This window comes from Siniperca chuatsi, linkage group LG14 (assembly GCF_020085105.1).
Source record: "Siniperca chuatsi isolate FFG_IHB_CAS linkage group LG14, ASM2008510v1, whole genome shotgun sequence".
Lineage (NCBI taxonomy): Eukaryota > Metazoa > Chordata > Actinopteri > Centrarchiformes > Sinipercidae > Siniperca > Siniperca chuatsi.
Genome location: NC_058055.1, coordinates 12618857 through 12638342, shown reverse-complemented (window position 1 = coordinate 12638342; position 19486 = coordinate 12618857). Strand labels below are relative to the sequence as shown.

At 39.0% G+C, this 19486-nt stretch overlaps 1 long non-coding RNA gene across 1 annotated transcript in view; it reads left to right on the top strand.

Annotated features, from left to right (window-relative positions):
• Window positions 1-8426: 8426 nt before the first annotated feature.
• LOC122888555 overlaps window positions 8427-19486 on the top strand; it is a 19647-nt gene continuing 8587 nt past the window's right edge. The window contains exons 1-2 of the long non-coding RNA XR_006380722.1: window positions 8427-8616; window positions 8864-9019. This is a non-coding gene — a long non-coding RNA (uncharacterized LOC122888555). The remainder of the gene's footprint in view (window positions 8617-8863; window positions 9020-19486) is intronic.

Genomic DNA, 19486 nt, shown 5'->3' with positions numbered 1-19486 from the left:
GCAGACATTTTGAAAATCCTATGGGCTAACAACCTTAACTTTGCATTAGTTACAAGGTGCAAAACACTTAAAGTGTTTCTCTGCATGCTGATTACTTGAAACATTATAGCCATAGATGCAGAAGATGAAATACAGTATATCAATGTAAATAAGTCTGTCTCTCAGCAGCCAGAATGTCCCTGTGGAAGTTTGGTGATGAAGATTGTGTAGGTATTTCTACTTCTGGTTTCCTCAGTGACTTATGGATTTGAGATAAGCCGTTCAATAAGGCCAAGAAGTATGTAAGATTTAAAATGCCATAATAAAACCAAATCAAACAAAGAAATAAAATACAATACACATTGTAATATGAATTTACTGTATTATAATGAAATGAAAAACACATGTTAAAAGGACAATTATTTTGATTATTGTGATTTGATTTTAATGTGGCACAGAACATTCATGTTACAATGAAAAACAATTAATCTAAAGCTAAATAATTGTCCTTTTAACATGTGTGTTCATTACATTATGACACAGCTAATGCATTCATAAAAAGGAAATACATTTCTCAATCTGTTATCTATTTCACTTTATTTTATTTATTTACATTTAGACATTTTAAATCTTCTAATCTCTAAAAAGGGAAGCATCAGGAAAAAAATAAAATGGTAGCATATGCAGCAAATGAGACTAAAAGTATTTCAGAACTTTGATAAAATAATCTTAACTCAAGGTACACTTACTAGCTTTTTCCAAAGCTTTCAACCACAACACAGGGCCTTTATCAGCAGATGAAGTTGGCTCACTTGTCATCACATCATAATTCTGAACTGCATTGTGGATTGTTTCTTGTCAGCAGTGGCAGATGACCTTTTGTCCTTGAGTGTTATTAAGATTGATGTTGAGCAAGGAAATTATTGGAGATGTTATAGTCTGAGTGTAAGAAAAAGTGTAGGTGTAGTGTTAATGTGTGACGGCGTAATAATTGCACCCTCACCCAGCTTTTCTCTAATGTTCAACCTGGATTCCAAGCAGGCTCCCACCTCAGTTTAACAGCATGACGGTTTGTGTGCTGGTGAACAGCCATGATGGCCAGCGTGTCAGACTCAGACATGGTATGACAAAGATGCTGAGCACTCAGTACATGACATTATAACAATTTCAGCTTTGGCCATCCTGGCAAGATTTCAAAGCATGACTCATGCTGACTCATTCTCTTGCCTCTTTATTGTCTGCAGATGTTTTAGGCCCATGCACTGTAGAAATCTACAGACATGGCAACATTGTCATCAGTGTAATTTTATTTTACTTTTTTATTATGTAATTTGACAGGTTTGTGTCTAATCTTTTCCCAAAGTCACTGTATTAAATGTAAGCAGCTACATGCTATGGATAACCAATGCCCTAAAATAGAATTTTATTGGAAAACGTTATGTGTTATATTAATTAAATATATACAGATTGAATTAGTCTATTAACTGCACCAGTTCAGGTTATTTAAGTCCAGGCACACCAGACTTTACTTCAAATCAGGGGAATTTGTTCCATTGAGTTTCATGTCTCAAGCGTTTCTTTCCCCCAAGTCTGTGTACAATCTCAATCAAGCTCCACCAATCAAATCTTATAGGTTATGTATAAATAGTGACTGTGTGGTTTGGCTTGTGGGTCATAGACTGCCAATCATACTAAAGAGGTGATTTGTACACAGCAGACCTGATTTCAGGAGAAATTAGCACATATGACAATAAATGCCATGTTTTTATCGCTACGGATAAATACAGAATGTGTGAACTCAGCCATGGTGATTTTTCATGTTGAAGTAAGAGAAAAACATTTGTTACCAGGGTAACTCTGGTTCTCTGAGAACTGGAATATTTTAAGGTTGACTATATTTAACCGTATGCGTGTGGTGTTAATTTGAATGTCACTCTTCATAGGATATGACAAAAATGTGGTGAATTTGTAAGATATACTTTATATAAACCAGAGTTAATGGCCAAGATGCAGAGAGGACCTATGCTGTGACATGTGCTACTGAGTGACAGCAGGGAGCATGTCAGAGACAGGACAAAAAAGATAGCAGAAACCGTGTTTATTTATTTGGCCCTACACACACGTTTCTCTCCACATAAAATCACAGTAACCGATTATGACTATCGCTGAGAACAGAACTGTGTGAAATTCTTGATAATTATTTTGTCAGTTTACACTTTATTGCTCTGAAATGACATAAAAAGTGATATTTTTGGTGACCACTGTCCCATATGTGACAGCTGTCCACTTAGGAAACTGTATCTCTGTATATCTAGAGCTGTGACACATGAAAGGATGTGAAGCTCTGAGGTGATGGAAGAGCCTGAGCAACTGGCTTGCACCCAAGTCTGGAGTTTTCTCATGCATAAAAGTCAACATGGCATTACTGCTACCATTTGCAAAAACGCACAGTATGGTGCAGTTGGACTGGAGCAGGTAATGGCTGAAGGCTCTTCTTCACTGAGGGGACACCTCAGACAGTCACAGAACATAAAAAAGGCAATATAAGGATCAGGCAATTTTTTTACTTTATAACAATGTAGGTTTATGACATGCCAAATGTGACATTTTCTGATATTAATTAATGCTTTCTTGAGGAACTCTTATTATAACATATGATCATGGTCAAGTGGTCAAACTGATTGCAATGAGTCACTGAGCACTGATGGCAGCTAGAGCTGTGTCTGCACATTTGTGAACATACGTGGATCAACCTGTATCAGCCAATCATATTGCTGCTGTCAAACTTTAAATCTGTTCTCCTCTCTGCCTGCTGTCAGCTGTCATTTCAGTGCAAAATCGTTGCGACCTTCCTCCACCCTATTCACCTCCAGTGTCCAGGTTGAGCTCATCAGAAGTCCACTCCTCATCACATACAGATCTTCAGCCATCCTTTCATCACCACCACCAGTGTCTAGACTGCATCCCCTCAAAATACACAATGCTGTCAAATCGCCAAAGACTCTTCACATTTCTCATCTTTATTGTGCACGTCAATAACAATATTTGTTCACTCATGATGAAGTCTCTCCTGATTGAAATGATGACATGAGTGAAACAGGAAACAGACTCTACAAACCTCAGCGCATAGCTGAGATTCAAAATATGCATTGCACACCATGAGGCCCAGCAGTAATTCGGCATCACAGAAGAGTTTTTATGCTAATCTGGACTGGAAACAAAGAAGACGTTTGTCCCCCTTGAAATCACAGAAATGTCATACACCCTGCTGCACGCATCAAGGTAGCCATTGTAACTTAATGGTGCCAATTGTGATGTAAAGTTTCCCATTGTGATATAAAGGTGCATACTATGGTGTATGGCCATTTGTTAGTGCATTAGCATATTCAATATTTTATAAGAATAAGTACATTTCTTTGTTTTTGTCTTTGCACAGAATGAAATATAGCCATCATGAGCCTGCACAAAAGAACAATATGAACAAAGCAAATATGAATTAATTCTGGAAAAATATTTATTTCCACAATGACTTTTTTTCTTTTGTGATGTTCAGAGAGCCTTTTTATTCACTTCAACTCAGTGGTGGGTTGAAGGCACTGATTGAAAATTGAATTTTCTCAAAAGTACTTACTCAAGTACTATACTTAAATACAATTTTGAGGTACTTTACTTGGGTATTTCCATTTTGTGCTACTTTATACTTCTACTCCACTGCATCTGAATGAAAGCATGACATAAAGTTACAATGATCATGTAGTAAGACACAGAGAGGCTATGTAAACAGTTTACAACATTACATTTAGTGTCCTTAGCACTGCCGTTCATATGTTTGTCATAGCCGTCATGGGGAAAAGACATACTGTATATTCATCATATTAATCTGCACAACTTTGGAAATTTCTCATATTGTGAAAAAAAGTTTCTAGATTATTGGCTTATGACTTTAGGTGTATTCAAACATAAAATGAATCCTAAACTAATTAACAATTTTGAATTGCCTCTCATATGTAGTGAGCTTTAGTGGCTTGGATGAATATTTTTAGTATTGGATGATGCATCCAACTTTAAGGAGGATCTCCACCGATTGTATGCATCAGAGTCTGCTTACAAGTCTTGGGGAGTACTACTGCATATGTGAAAACAGTTGTATAAAGCCTTTTGTTTGTTTTGTGCAAAATCTGATACATTTCCTTAAGTGATGTCACTTGAGTCCGTGTTGGTGGTGCTACAAGTTTGAAAATGAAAATAATCTGCAGGTGTGGCGTTAAAAAGAAGTGAGCTTACCAGACCTCTGTGGCCCGCTCCTCATTTCTGCTTGAGGCTAGCAGCTCGAGGCTACATTAGCATAACACACCCGAATCTCTGACTGAATTGTCACCAGTCGTGTTGCATTGTGGGTAATGTAGGTGCCAGATAACAATATTTCTGGTTCTGCTGGATCGATTTTGATCTTCTTTTTTTATACACTGTCCGACAATTTTATAGGAGTGTAATGCTAACTCAGTTTATGGATTATGTCACATTACATCATGAAGAAATTTTACATCACTGTCACTGACAAGTTCAAGCCAATAAAGATAATGACACCCTCCCACAATCCGATTGACAATGTTTATATATTCCAAAATTGTTTATCCATATCTTGGCCTGTTTTTGGATGTTGTATCTGTATATGTACACGCTCGGATACTCAAATGTTGTGTGAGAGGACAGACTGCAGCAAAACTATTGTAGGGACATTCACACACATCTCCTCCCTGCACTCCTGGGGGAGGATCCATTCCCTTCCGAACACACACCATCGCCTGAGGGGCAGAGTGACCGCTCAAGCAGTGCCTGCCCCAACACACACACACACACACTAACACTGAAGCACGTTCATGTTGTGCCATTGGAACATTCTAGCCAATTGATCAGAGAATACTGAATGCCAAATGGACTGACCACCTACTAATGATTAGCAGCTCACTGGGATGCGTGAAAGATACGCTGCTCTCCAAACAAAGGGTGAATTTAGCTCAACTGCTATACATGATCACATAAAAAATGTTTTTACATTTTAAGACAATACCCTTACTCATCCATCATTTGTCCATTTCAAATTAAGACCACATGTTCCTGCTGTCTATATTTTTTGCGTGAACAGAGCTGGCAGCCTCATTTGCAAAACAAAAATCCACACCTACTGTAAAAACACATGCGTAATCTCTTTCATTGCCCTACTGTTTATATGTTTGTCTTACTCTCACTTTGTAGTTCTCTCTCTTACCTCTGCCTCTCTCTTCTTTTTTATATCTTTTTTATACACCTCCTCTTTTCGCTGCCTCACGTCATCCTCACTGGCTCCTTCTCTCCGGTCTCCCACTCTTTGCAGGCCTTGTGCTTGACACCTTCCCCAGCCCTTTGACATGCTCCACTTCATGTTACGAGCATCACATGCCACCTCGCTGAGTTGTGTGTGTGTGTGTGTGTTTATATGTGTGTACACATCTACAGTGCATGTGACCGTCGTTTTGCGCAGGAGGTGAAGACAGGAGAAGAGAGAATGAAAAGGAGGGAGAGTTTACGCATTTAGCCCGAGTTTGTTAATAATTAATGTGTCACAGGTTTGCAAAATTGCCTCACGCTCCCTCTGCTCAATCCTCCCTTCTTCCTCTCCCCCTCTGGCTTTCCTTTCTCTTGTTCACTTTGTCTTCTTTCCACCTCCCTTGTGGCGTGGGCTACCTCACCTTCTCCATCTCAATCTTTCCCCAAACACAATGCTCAGTCTGGTGTTGCTGTGTGCTTTAAGGGAAGAAGAAATGGTAATATACTTGTGGAGAAACAGGCAACAAGCGTCCAGCCAAGATGCCCACCATGACTCCGTCTTCCTGACCAAAAGTGTGGGCAGTCCTGGTGACAGTGTGCTGCCATAACAGCAGGGAGATGTCAAGCTCACAGCGAAATTTGGTACCACTGTCAGTGAAAATTTAGGTGCTTTCACTGGCTCAAATATCTGTGTTGCAGACGCTGCTGATGAGCTGCTTGTAGCCTTCCAATTATATTTTTGCATGAAATAAACCATTAATTTGTCAAAATTTTAAAAGCCTGCTAACACAACTAAATGAAAGACATTATGATCATGTCTCTCTCTCTCTCTCTCTCTCCTCTCACTGCAGTGCCCGTCACTATGCCAGCCATCTAATGCTTCAGGGTGCTGGACTGCGCAGGCGGCAGGTGACACGGATTTCAATAAAAGGGATTATAGATGTGGGGACTGCAGAGAGGAAAAACAAATGCATACATGAATGTGTATGCATTTGGGGCAAAAGCATGCCTGTGAATATGCAGTAGGCACATTGAAATGAATATTGTGGTGCTGGATTACATACATTTTATTATATTGTGAAAACTGATTTAAATTGTAGATGTCAGGAACAGAACATTGTAATGTAATGCAGAATCTGTAAATTTCTCAGCAATTACATATTTTTACCTGAAAAAACAAAACAATCTGGATTAAAAGTGCAAAGAGAAAGCAATATGAGATGGTAAAAGTCTTTACAAAACCTGAAAGATAATTTCTCTTATCACTTGTTGTTTGTAAAATAGTAATGTTTTCTCAGCTGAACCAGGTCTTAGACCTTTCTGTGGACAATTTAAGTGCTAGTGTTGGAAGAATCAATTAAAAGCCAGGTGGTGTGTGATCAAAATGCAAAACAAAAAGGTTTGTTTAAACCAGTCATTTTTTAAAAGGGGCTGTATTTCATGGGTGTTTAATTATTTTCAGTTACAGTTCTCAGTCAGTTGAGAAATGCAAAAATGTGCATTTTCCATCCAGCAGAAGCCAAACTAGTCAATTACATGTGGATATTCTTGTAATATATATTTTCAAAAAATACACATTACGCCTTTAAATGACTGACTGCAATTATGCTTGGACACATACATGTAGAGGTCAAGTGACAGCAATTTAAATTAAGAGCCTCTCAAGATTTTCTTGAAACCCTTTACAGTGTGTCCATTGCCAGGTGCTGGACTTCTGGGTCTCAGTAGGTGGACAGAGGACCACAGTGTGACTCGCTCAGGACAGCTGCTGACATAATGAGGCCAGTAAACAAGCATCTGTCTCCCCCACTGAAAAGCGAACATACTCAGACCAGGTCATTTCTCTTCCCTTCTCCCTCATTGTCAGCGTAAGCCGGGATGCTGCAAATGGTCAAACTGGTGACCATAAAAATAAAGAAACTCCTATAAGATTATGGACATAATGTAATGGCATTTGCACTCCTCTCTTCTTTTAATACCCACTTATACAAGGAAGAGTTTTGTCAAGCACACATACAGTATGTTCTTTTTCAGTACAGATCTAATACGTAAACAATTATGTTTAATTTATTTCCACCTATGATCTACCCTGTCATGTCGGCAAATAAACACAAACATTCAACAACTCTCATCCTCCCGGGCAGACAGAGCCACTGAGATCCCAGTAGATTATGTTTTTATATTCACCAGTTTCAAGTAAGCCAAAACTGAAATCGCAGTGGACACCCATGAGTGGAAAACAGTGCATTATCAATAAATAATTTGTTACAAAGTTGGGTTTGATGATCACAAAGCAAAGTAACAACCCATACACAAAGTGGCCAGAGTCTTTTGATGTACTGTTATTGTTATATAAATACAAAGTATTAAGTTTGTAAATTTGTTTAAATGCTATTGATTCAATGAGACAGCTGGATATGTTTTTTAATGGCAAGTTCTCATTATGATTACAGTATCTGTTTATTGTATTAGTGAACACACTGTCAGGTATATATTTTTATCATGACTATTTTTGAACCTTATTAAGAGTCGAAAACGCCCGCCAAACATCATTACACTTGTTGCACAGTTTGCATTCGCGTATATGTCTAACAATAAAAAAAGGAACCATAAAGACAGAGGCATACTGTATATTTAACAGTGTGTTCTATTCTCTCCTATATTGTCACTGCCATAGGAAGCATCCCACAGTGCTTCTTTTAAAAGATCATTTTCGCTGCACCTGGGTGCCTTTGTATCACAGCGACACCACCCTTCTCAACAGAAGTGAATCAGTGGGTGGGAAGGGGAGTGGATATTTTTAAAACTTTGACATATGATCCTGATATAAACAAATGTTACCACTAATGACACAAATTACATCTTCTGAGGTAAAATAGAGGAGTTCTGCTTTCTGTAGGGGGGAGGCTGAGTGAGGGAGATTTATTGTGCCTGTAAGACAATAAAGAGGGTTGAGGTTGTTGGGGAAGGAGAACTGTTAAGTCTTTTCCTGTAGTATGAGTCATTGTTGGCAACCTGACTCTCCAGTCTGATTGCCTTGTTGAGCTGGCTTTTGGCTTGGTGGCGTTCTCTCTATATCCTCTCCTGAGCGCCTGCTCCATGATATTCTTGAGGTTCCTGAGCTCCCTACTAATCCTTGATGCAGCAGTGGTGAAAGTCAGATTTGTCATCTTTGGAATATATCACTTGCTATCAAATATTAATTTAAAAAATGTCTGTCTCACTAGATTGACAGTCTGTTTGTCTTGAAAACATTTCATCATAGAGGAAATTTAGTTGCCTTTGACCTCGCAGTTCTGGACATCCACCATGGAGCATTTTATATTTAAGGTATTTAGTTGATACTTCTCAAATTTGGCCTAAATTTGATACATATGTATATATATTTTAGAACGGGTTTTTTCAGTTAAGGGTAGGTAAGGAGTGCTCTATGTATAATGGCATATTAATATGAGTTTAGAATGTGATTGTAAGAGAAAAATGAGCTATGATTAGATGCAGGTAAACTTGTGAACTTGTGAAAAACAAAGCCTTATACAAGTGTAAAGTAGAAAATCTAAGAACTAAGGTTTTGCAGGGTGTTCAGGCTGTAGAGAGAAGGTCATTCCAGCATTTGGGAGGTATAGCGTAGAAGAGTTGGGTGGAGTGCTAACCGGAGAAGGAAGGGCCAAGCAAGAGAGGGAAGCAGAGCGTAGAGTACGAGCGGCGTGCAGAGCTGGAGCATCGCCTGGAGGTATGTGGTGGGGGGGGCAGCGCTGTATGCATGCACCAGGGTTTACAATCCATTACGAACAACCACAGGCAACCAGTGGATGGGGCGATGCACAGACATCAATAACACAGCAAGCAGCAAAATCTGTCGGTCTACGTTGTTACCAAAATGCCTTCACTGGTTAGATCATTATTGGGTGTACGTCAGAATTGTGATGACTTCTTCACATGTAATATTATATTGTATTGGTGGCAAATATCACACAGATTTTCTGCCTTTTCATAAAATGTCATCTTTATGAATAAATGTAATAGCCTTTGTTTTGTGCTTCTGTTGGGTGCATATTATAAATAAGCTTTAAGCATGAGGCCCACAATCCAGCAAAGTAATGACGAACTCCTCACAAAATCTCACACTTGAACTGAACATAAAATTTAATGCAATTTGAAAATTTCTGAAATTCCATGACCCCTTCCTGAGAGTATCTGAGATTCTTTTGGCAAATTAATTATTTGCTCAGCTGAAACACAAATATAATGTGATAGGATGCAGTAATATAGCAGTAATATCAATCAATTTGATGTAACACACAACCAACATGAACTGTCATGTATTGGGTGATGATATTCGATATTTTTCATATTGTCAACAAATCCTATCAAAAGACCAAAACTACAAATGAATGTATTCTACTAATGTTGCTTGTGTAGCCAATTCCTGATATAGCTTATTCCTCTGTGCCGTAGAGCACTGTTGTTTTCTTCATTAACATAAACATGGTCACTGTAGATTATTTTTAGTCAGTCCCGCATACACTGTCCTGTTGCCATATATACTCACTGGAGCACCAACGCTGTGGCTGAAAACAGACCCCAAAAACACAGTATATTCTCTAGTTTATGAAATGTCTGCTAAAAACTACAGTGTCCAGCTGTTTTAGGAAATTACTGAGGCATTTTTAAAAATGAAACTATATTTGCACCTGATTTATGTTTCAGAAGGAACCAATGGGCTTTGGGCTGAGAGCCTTATCCTTTAAGACTATCACTGAACCTTAGTATGCATGGAAGTACAAACAGTAGGTTACATAAGTTACAATAGTGAGTGAAAACCGCTTTTGATAATCATGCATCAGTGTGTGTGTGTGTGTGTGTGTGTGTGTGTGTGTGTGTGTGTGTGTGTGAGAGAGAGAGAGAGAGAGAGATGTGTGTACTTGTGCTTCCTACATAGTGAGGACCAGAACAAGTTTTTAGTTTTTAACAGAGTGAGGACATTTGCTTGGGGCAATCTCAGTGTGCTTTCTTAAAAAAAAAGTTGTTTGGAAAACAACTCTGCCAGCTTGAAGCACCACCACACACACCAACATAATCCCATGTACAGTAGGGTTGTCTCTTTTTATTTAAAATTCAAACTACCATTCTAACTTGGGGGAAAAAAATGTTTTGTCTGTAATGATTTTATATCATTCACAATGTTTAAGTGCAATAGGCAGTGCCTTGTACTCAAATGGGGGTGCAGGCCTTGTCAGTATCCCTAAACTAGGCAGTATTGTTCTATTTGTCAATGCAAAATGGAGGAAATGGAAGTGAGCCGTGCTGAACGGATAATCATGACACCAAACCATCTTAGAAGTGATGTGTGGAAGCATTTTGAATTTGACATCATAGATAGAAAAATCATAGAAAATGTTGAGGCTGTTTGTTGGCTTTTCAAAATGTAACTGAAATTAACTAAATTTTGAATTTTGTAAGATGTGAGTACCAGCAGTGCTCAAGCTAAATGCTAATGTCAGCATGCTCGCAATGAAAATGCTTACATGCTGATGTTTATCACGTATAATGTTTACCATGTTCACCATCTTACTTTAGCGTGTTAGCATACTAACGTTTTCTAATTAGCACTAAACACAAAAGAAGGCTGAGGCTGATCGTCATTCATTTAGCAGGTATTTGGTCATAAAAGTATTGGACAATTTGAAATTTTGACATGATGGTAGCGCTTGATAAAAGGTTCAAGCAATCACCAAAGTCACTACGAGTCATCTTCTGGAGACCATGAATGTCTGTGCAAAATTTCATGGCATCCAATAGTTGTTGAGATATTTCAGTCTGACCAACAGTCTGACATTGCCATCCCCATGCTGCTAGCATAGCTAAAAATGATGATCCTCCTGTCCCTCCTGATGTTGTTCTTGTTATCAAAATTACACAACCTGGTTCTTAGCAAAGAAGATACAAAAAGCCACAATAGCCATGGGATGCTAGTTTTACACCTCAGCTACAATTACAGCAAACCTTTATAGGTCTTTCTTCATTCTTCAGAGAGGCAGAGCAAGAGTTGCACACCCGGAGAAGGTCAGAGATGCAACACAGTGTTTTCCCATTTGACCGAGACCTGGAAAAATAAGTCAGACGGAATAAGAGAGAAAAGAGTGGAAGCAAGATAAAATAGAATAGAGAATGACAAAATCCGGGAGGGGACACGAAAGGGACAGGGTGGGGGGCATCTCAACTGGACATAATTGGCAGTCTTTGTCGGAGGGGGCCTTTGATTTAATAGGCGGGTCTGGTGACTAAACCACTGGAGTGCAAACAGTGAGGAAAGAGCTGTGGCGGATCTGGAGTCTTCTGGCTGGCCACCCTTCCCCCTCTGTCTCTGTAGACAACTGGCTCACAGCCTGTTTGCCTGACTGCTTGCCCCCAAGCCACAGTGCATACTTCACACCACCGTGGACAGAGCACACTGCTACACACACTCACATCGCCGAGGCATTATCAATTCCCCAGCATATTAAGAGTTCATCTCGTCTGATGACAGATGTGAAAACTGCTGGATAAAGGTTCTCCTGGAATTTTTGTGACAACTAGTCCTGGGATATCTCTATTTATTTTGTATAATTTTATTTAACCACCTTTCCAGTTTACTTCTCCAACCTATTGTTTATAGCTTAAATGTAACCAGCGGCTGCCATTTCACACTGTTGTGTTCTGACTACTATGTACAGAGTTGATATTTGGCACTTAGGTCTGACTGACTTACTGTAGACATCCTACAGGTTAATGAAGGTATGTAGGTGTTGCTAATGAAATACTATATGAGCAGCAGCAGCGTTTGCAGCAGTGTTACAGCAACGCAAACAATTGATAAGTGCAGCAGTGCAGTGCAAAACATTGACGCCTTAAATAGACGTCCTTACTGTTGGATATATGTTGCACTGCTCCAATTCAGTGAGCCAACTCACATAGTATGGCATTACTTGGTGAAGATACAGAGAGTTTATTTGTCTAGGCTTTAACTTTGTCATTCCCTAGATTTAGCACAGCAGAGATGAGGGAATAAATTCCCCTTAAAACCTCCTCAGATACAGAGCACAATACCAGCTATTAGCTACTATGTGTGGGCGGGGCAACGGCAGAGCATCTCCAACCTTTGCAGGGAATATATAAGACCCCCCACAGACGCTCGTATCATACAGTAAATGAAAAAATGTGTAAACAGTTATTGCGGGGTTTATAAGTGAAGCAGAACACTGCCGGAACACGTACAATACATTGGTCTGGAGATGTGGTGGTGCTATCAAAATCATTTGTTTGGTATAGTTTGATATCTTGAGCTAATTAATTATTTTGATACATGCACAACATTCATACTAATCAAAACATTCAACAAGCAGCACAAAAGTAGATATGCAGCATTTCAAGGAATATGATGCACAAACATGTCACATATATTCCAACACTCCTGTCCAAAATTGACAGATATGCAGGTTAAAAAAAAAGAGTGTGGGTACCAGGTATCTCTGGTAATGTCTAGACAGCATTTAGGGGGTTAAGAACGGATGTCTATCGATTACATCACATCAACTGTTGATCAGACATCATTGACAACTGCACACTGAGACTTATCTGAACAGACGTTTTAGAACCACCCACAGGTTATGGAGTCCAGGCCAATAAATAAAAGTCTGAGGAATAGAAGGAAATGATAGGCTGCACTTGAACTGACCCACTGAAGTTACAAAACCCAGTGATGGAGGATATATTCAGATCGTTTGATTGTCTGGTTTGTAATAATTCTGGAAATAGTGAGAAATGCTGTCACAATTACCCAGAGCCCAAAGTGACACCTTCACAATGCTTTGTTTTATCCAAACAGTCCAAATAAGAAAGAAAAGAATTAAAAAGAAAAGCAGAAAATCTTCACATTTGAATCAGGAAATGTTTTTACATGAAAAATGAGTTGCCAATTAATCTTCTATCAATCAACTAATTGATAAATCCACTAATTGTTTCAGCTGTACTTGTATAAATTGTTGTAGTTTAATTTCTAACAAACATTTTATAAGTTCTTCACATGTTTTGTGTGTTACAATTAAAAATTATTAACTTTAATTTGTAAAGTAACTAGCAACTAAAGCTGTCAGATAAATGTAGCGGAGTAAAAAGTACAATATTTCCCTCTGAGATGTAGTACTTAGTAAATGTACTTATTTACATTCCACCACTGAAAACTGAGCTTCAGCATAGTCAGCCTTTTTTATAACACAGAATTCAACCACACCTTGAAAAGCTCTTCTGTATTGTACATTTACTGAACTTTATATAATGTAAGGCAGTGTCTCAACAGATTTACATCAAATACAGTATGTACCTGTAGTTGTTAATTATGCAGATAATGCTTATTTGCAAATAGTATGCTATAACTTACAGTACTATCAGTGTTACCTAAGGGTTTATTATAGCAATACTATAGTATCAGCTGGTCTCTATATTTTCCCTGTATGTGCATGCTTTGCCACATTATACTATATACTGTATATCTATTTGTTTAAACCAATTTTGCCATTCAGTGCTGGAGTGAAAAGGGTGCTCGTGCTCTGGTAATAAGGGAGCTAAAAGGTGGAACAGAGGAAGGGTGGTGGGTGGCAATGGGGGGTGGCAAGGCATGAGGCTGTGTCAAAGCTATGATTAGCGCCCACCAAGATACACTCACTTATTGATTGGCACAGTGGAGACTCTAATGAGAAGCCCTGACCTCCACTAGTCAGTAAGGTCACCAAAGCCTACTGTAATTGCACTTTCTCTAATGGCGTCAGTCACGCACGCACTCCAACCCCAGTAATGACGATTACCATAATGTCACTGGGCTCCACAGGGGCCTTCCAATCATCCTTCACTTTGGGAGAGGGGATGTTAGTCAACTGCTACTAGAGATTCAAAGGGTTCAACATCGTATCTGACAAAATATCAACTTTATTTTCATCATTAATCATGGTTTCTTTCTATTATTTATCCTTGGTTTGCTTCTTTGTTTGTTTCGTTTCTTTCTTTCAGGTACAGGATCTACCCAGTGGAGGCTTTTAGGTCATTTTCATACTGTTACTTTCCACAACAAACCTATTTTAATAACAGTGCTGACTTTCAATGCAGAAATCCCACTAATAATATCTATGAACAAGCTCAGACATCAAAACGATGTATAAAAGTACAATGCCAAAGATGACTGGATTTACTGTTTTACTCTATCACTCATCCAAGTGGCTTTGTTAGTTCTACTGACTGGTTCACACACCTGCATTTTACCACTGTGGTGAGTAAAGTTGCTGCATCTGTGGAAAACGTGAGGTCAAGAGTGGGTCAGGAGGTGGAGATAAGTCGGGGCGGTCTGATGTGATAATGAGTGATTCCCTTTAACGGGTCAGTGTCTGTCAGCTGTCAGAAGAGAGAGATGCCAGGGAGAAAGGCTATAGACTGTGTGAACTATGTCTCTGCCTTAGAGTACCATAACAACGGTATTGAAAGTTTTATCCCTTCACTACAAATAATTTGAATTTCAAATGTCTGCTGATCGCCACTGGCTTCCTTTTATTTCAGTATGCTGCCAAAATCAACTTGCAGAGATTGGAAAACTGCATTTTGTCACCTTTGATTTCTTTTTGTCTGGTAATGCAGTTGGAAGCAGGAAACTATTTTTAAAAGTAATTTTGTGCATTTGGGACAATAATTGGATATCTGACAATTTTTGTGAGTTGACTGCTGAATCGCAACATTTTTAATGCAAAAAAAGTAAAGTAACAAAACAAACAATTCACTCAATCCTTTTTTTTTTTGCCACGTCTGTGTAGGCTTATATGTCCTCTGGATAGTTTGAGATTGCAAAGCCTTTTGGCAGCCAACTAAAAATGTCACGTTGAAACAATTTGGTTCTGTTTGGTCCCAGTTTCCCTAAGAGTTACATTCAGGACAATTCTACACCTCATGATTTGCGTCCACTGCCAACATTCAGTACCAACACAGGAAGTAGTGTGCCGTCCATGTAGCAAGGCAGAAAGTCAGGGTGTTGAAGTCGGGTACTTTTGATGCCTAACCTTAACCACACTATAGTTGCAGACTGCATAGTTGCCATGTACATATATTGCGGAAAGTGAAAATTTTAAAAACACTGGCATTGAACGTAAAAAGCATTCTCATTGAACGTAATCCGGGGTATTGCAGAACTGTCCAATATCAACATTCTGGTCTGGTGATAGGGTTGCAGGTTATTACACAACTGCTTAAACTATCAAGGAGCAGATGATTCAGGCGTCTGAAAGGCATCTGAAACTGCATTTGATACTTCCAGCACATTTGTGCTTCTGGTTCAAATCAGTAAGTGTGACAAAATCTGACTGTAACATCACATGTATTTGCCATTGTCCTCTGCACTATAGGAAAAAGCTTTTATCCTTCAAGATAGTTGCCTCCAATGTTATGCAAGTTGAAATTAAGAGGTGAGTTTTGTTATTCTATAAAAGGCTATGAAATCAATCATGAATTAACAGGAAATAAAAGTTGCAGGTTATGTTAGTTTTAGCTAGTTCCTGTTTGTAGGAGCACAGAGATGATATTGTCTGTGATGCAAAGCAGCTCCCCCGACTCCCCATGAGTACAATCAAATAAATATTATCTTCTGAATGTTGTCATTGTCCTTTGGTGCTCAGGCCTACTGATCCAGGAATTAGTTTGGTGGTCATTGTGGCCACATGTTCAAAATATCTATCCGTCTTGATGGCTCAAGGATAGTGCTCAGCTCTTTTGCGGGAGACCTGGATTCAAGTCCCAACCCTGCTGCTCATCGTATCTGTGAGTGGTTTAGCATTATTACCTGCTTTATTACCTTGTAGTTACCATATAACTAAATGTAACAATGGGAGAATTAACAGTGCTTTAGATTACAGCCCGCATACCCTGTAGTTATGCTGTAACTAAATGTACCAAGAGGGGAACTACCACCGCATATACTGTAACTATAAATTCTCGTCCAGATTAAAGTCTGGATTATTGCTCAGTAGGTCTTCCATGCCCTGTAATAGTAGAATGAGTAGGCTACCCAGTAGTTAAAAAAATAACTACAGTAAAAGTTATTTGTAAGATACCAAATTGTTGCCCCCTTATTCCATGACTTCACATCTTGTTCCCCTGTACTTACAGTATATATAGGTATTGGTACGTATTGTACTGGTACATCGTTAGTACAAAAGATTACACCATAACTCCGGAGCAATTACGCTGTACTTTGCAGGCTGTAATCTACAGCGTTACTGTCATTTCAACAAATTTACACCAGCAGTTTGTATCTGTGACTCAGTATGTGTCAGACTGGGAGATGATTGGCCCAAGAAGCTGTGAAATAGATGAGGTTATGGAGTGTGATTGTCGCATTTTTATAATCACCTGATTACATTATTTCAGTTGTTCATGTACAGTCGTGTCTGGTCTCATGCTATTGTTTTGTTACTCTTGATGATGTTCGGCTAAATTAAAGCCAGTGAATGTATTTTGGAGCTAAAGATAGATACCTTCAGTTAAGATTATCATTAAGAGGACAACATTTGGTCAAAATACAGTTTTTAATACAGTTTGTTTTTGTTTTTTTTTCCCACTTGAATTCTTTAGTAAATAATATTAGGTTTCTAGTAGAACAATGCCAAATGGCTCTGTGGGTGTTTTTAATGGCCGAGTGTGTTTGGCTTGTGTGTGCTATTCAGTTGCTGTTGAAGAATCCATTTTTCTCTTCTATTTTTTTTCCTGATGTGCCTTACCCTGGATCATGGTCATTCAGTTCGTTATAATGAGAAATTTGAGATTTTGAATAAAACACAGTTAAAATTGGATACTGTTATTAAAGTTACTCTAGTGTTAATTCGTTGTAGGCCTGTATGTTTGATGCAGTTGCTGCGGAACAATGATCAGCCTGTTGGTCTTTCTCCTCTTCTGTTTCTTATGGTACAAAGAGCGTGAGTTGTTTTGTTGATCAGTGGGGGAAACTAGTACCGTAATAATGGAATAACAACAGATGTCACACTGCCATTATTCCACAGCAATTTTAGTCTAATAACAGCTGCACCACTAGTGCTAATGATTTCTTTCAAGAAATGCTCTGACAAATTTCTTTAAATAACGTGACCAAAGTATTAAGACCATGGCAAGGATATTAGTAGGCCAGTCAAGTAAACACCTTGCATTCTCTACTTCTGGTCCCTGTATGCTGACTTGAATCCTCCTGTATTATTTAACAGTTATAGTAGTTATAGTTGTACTGAAGCAATTACTCACATTTGAAGACACAAAATGAACTTAAGTCAATACTTGGCACAATTTATAAACTCTTTGTCAGGGTGGTCTGCCTAAATGAAACCAGCAGAACAATATTTGATTGTTAGGGCCTTGCAATGGCATAAACATTTCAAGGATGTGTTACAATGTTGGCCTGCCAGACTGCTTTAAAAGTATTTTTAAAGTTTCAGTACCTGGGTTATTTTTGCGACAGGATGATCTTTTTGAAAATGACCAAAATGACCAAAAAGATGTTAGTCTACTCTTTCAGTACATATATGTTCATATTCATGTCTAGCAGACTCTGAAAGCATCCCAAGGGCAGAACAGTTAGTGGTAAAAAGTTAATAAACTTGTTTTTGTAAGGAGGAGCACACTTTATATAAAGACTAACCCAATAAATGTAACAAGTGCTAATAGAGTTATTTTTGGCATTGAAGGCTCTACTTCTCAGATTTCAAAGAAGCCAAGTTCAAGTGTGCTAAGGGACTGCACGAAAAATATTAGTGGGGGGAGGGTTATGTCTTTTTAATTTTTGCTCAAGGGAAGGTAGTCTATATTTGTTGGGAGAGCAGGGAAGGGTGTTACAACTTTTTTGTCATCCCAGAAGGATGCAGCTGCTCTTTATTCAAATTGGTTGTAATTTCACTATTTTGTTATATTTGCCTTAAATATATTATTTTGAGATACTGAGGGAGGGCATTGCAATTTTTTCAAAGTCAAGGAGAGGGTGCAGAGAAAATATTAATACTGTTGTGGAGGGCCTTGCTTTTTTTATAATAAAATAATATTTAAGATTCACCCCTTGATTCATTAAGAAAGAGTTTCTGTGTAAAACCACAACCAGTAAAGACGGAGGGAGGAGTGGTGCAGGAAAGCTTCACAAACACCAATCATCATCATCAGCAGCAGCAGCAGCAGCGGCGGCAGCAGCCGTGTGAATGTGCTGCAGGAATGAGTGTGAGCCACCTCTGCATAAACAGACCAACTTATTGGCAGTCTGATTGTCACTTGCGTGCTCATGGGTCAGCTGCTTGCATGCATGACTGAGTGTCTCCTTTATGAATTGCTGCATGCTCCATTATGTTTGGACTTTTTACACTTAATCTAGCCCCATCTACAGGTGAATCAGACTGAGTTCATTATGTAGTCAGCCTTAACCTGGCAAACCATTAATTAAAATCTTTATCATTGAGGCAGCTGGCATAACTACAGTGTTAAGTTGACATTTTCTTTATACTAGCGTGATTCATAGTTTTCTCTGAGTTGAATGGACTGTTTTCTTTTTCTTTTAACTAATGAAAAAGGTGAAAAGACATTTCTGCAAACAATGGGCCACCATAGTCATGGGAATGCCTGATGAGGGGCTAAGGTTTATGCCATTTGGCAGACAACGTGCGCTCTGCCCCTCAGATTTACTGCTGTGTCTCTAATTTCAGCAGGTTCATGTATTTAAGTGAGAGCCAGGGTCATAAAAAAACAGGGATGGAGAAAGAAAAAGTAAAAAAAAGATGGCCTGGGTAGGTGGTAGCTAAATCAGTGAGAGCACAAAGAGGCAGGCGTCTGAGAGGTATTGACCCTCCATTGATCGTCAGAAGCTGCGTGGTGGTATTGACCAGATAGAGGAGAGACCCGGGGAGGCAGCACACAGCTCCACCACTGAGAGAGAGAAAAAACAGAGAAAAACAACCCTCTACACTGCCTACTCTGACCTTGTGGGCCATCGCTGTCCTACAGCCCACACCACTCTACCCCCACCTCACACGCAGAGATATATGTATGTGTGTGTGTGTGAGAGAGAGAGACAGAGACAGAGACCCCTGCAGAGAACTATGTAGAAAGCTCATCTTTATCTTACTGAGGCCATTTCCTATCGTGCCTCTTGCAAAGCTTC